Raw genomic sequence first — 1,960 nt, forward strand, 5'->3', positions numbered from 1 at the left:
TAATATTGTTATAGCAATATTTATATTATTTTAAAACATTTGTTACCCTAAAAATTCTTTTAATGAAAACAAATTTAATTGGCTATTTTCTACAGTTTATTTACATATATTTAAACTTTTTTTACATCTTTAGAATATGAAAAATCCATTAAATGATTAAATTTTCTGCACTTTAAAAATTTAAATAGGATTATCATTAAAGTTTTAAAAAATATGTAAGTATTAATTTTATAAAGTAAAGTTTCTGTGAATTTATATTATTTTTTTATATTTATCTAATAAAAAAAATTATTCAAATTATCGAAATGTATGCTAATATGTACGTCTTATTTTTTGAATATTTAAAACAAAAATATAAATTTATAAATAAAACTTTTATTTGAAATTTCATGAGAAAATTGAAAAGGAAAATAAATTTAACAAGGGTTTTTTCCTCTTGTTTTACCACATGTTTGATCATCGTTTTCGTGTCTCTAAGGATACAAGTACATGATTACAGTTTCACATCCTCCATTTAACAACACTCACTAGTGATAAAGAGTCATAGATAAAGATTAATGTACATAAATTTAATTTATATCTCTCTAGATAAAGAATTAAGAATCATAATATATTTTTATGATGATAAAACATGTAGAGTTATCAGATTTAACGTATGAGAAATTATTGCTGTTCTTTCTTATACCTTTATAATTAAACTTTTAAATAAATGTCAATAAGAATTGTTAAAAATTTAATTTAAAATAAGCAAATTTATTAATATTTATGAAAATCCAAAATATATTTATCACAAATATTTAAAAGAATTTAAAGAATTTTTTATAATTTTATGCATAAATTTAGAAAATTAAGTCATGAGATAATGATTAATAAGCATTTTATTAATTAAAAAAATACTTTAGTAATTTATCTTAATGTGTCATTAATAGATAAACAATCTAATTAATATAATAATAATACGAAAGGTTAGAAATTCAACGTTAATTTTTAATAATGATAATAATGGGGGCGTGTTAGATCATAGAAGCTGCTGGCGCTTTTCTTCCTGAACTTCAATAACACGCAGGAAGATTACGAACTTGTGTTTAACAATTAATTTGAATTGTTAAAAAAATAAACACAATTTAATTTATTACTTGTGGAGTAAAGCGTGGATGATGGAAGACCTCCAGTAAATCGCACTAAAACGGGCAGTAGAAGGGACCAACCAGCTTCGACTAACACCAAACTTAGATTTTAATTTGTACGTGGACAAAGATTTACAGGAATTGTCTTCATGTGGCACTGATCCTCGTATGGAAAAAGAATTGAAGAGTCCATAGAAATCTCCAGGTGAGTCAAACGAATTATGTTTTACTTCATTAATTTAATCCAAGTAAATCATTAGACAACTCAACGACACTTATGGAATAGAATTGAAGACTTAATTAATGAACGATTTTAATATATTTGTTTATAATTATATAAATATTAGTTACTAAAAGAATAATTTGATTATTTTTTTACAATTTTTAAAAAGTTTTTTATTTTTAAGGAAACAATTTCATTAAATATTCTATATAAAAATATATTTCATATATATTCAATAAGATTACTTTTGTTTTATAATATATCCTAAATAAATACAAACTTTACAGAAAAGTTTAATAAAACTTATAATTTCACCTAATAATGAAAAAAATCGATTAAAATAATGTAAATTCTTTAATCTGAATATTTAATTTTAAAGAATTTACATTTTATATCTTTTATTATTAAAATTCTCTTTATACTTTTTACAGGTACGTGATATACATTTAAATTAATTTTCTTCGATAGAAGCTTATTTAAAATTCAAATAATAATAATTGATTTACTGAATCTTTCTGGAAATAATAATTTTTTTTGTTTTGCAATTATTATTCTTTATAAAGTATTAAGTTTTAAAATTTAAAATATTGTATATTTAATTTTTTTTTTT

At 20.6% G+C, this 1,960-nt stretch overlaps 1 protein-coding gene across 1 annotated transcript in view; it reads left to right on the top strand.

The window, feature by feature from the left end:
• Positions 1-898: 898 nt before the first annotated feature.
• LOC111627062 (pyrokinin-1 receptor-like) overlaps positions 899-1,960 on the top strand; it is a 105,670-nt gene continuing 104,608 nt past the window's right edge. Inside the window, exon 1 of the transcript XR_002756971.1 lies at positions 899-1,332. The gene's annotated coding sequence lies outside the window, so the exon portion shown is untranslated. The remainder of the gene's footprint in view (positions 1,333-1,960) is intronic.

This window comes from Centruroides sculpturatus, unplaced genomic scaffold (assembly GCF_000671375.1).
Source record: "Centruroides sculpturatus isolate CEXI.00-Female unplaced genomic scaffold, Cexi_2.0 scaffold417, whole genome shotgun sequence".
Taxonomy (NCBI): Eukaryota; Metazoa; Arthropoda; class Arachnida; order Scorpiones; family Buthidae; genus Centruroides; species Centruroides sculpturatus.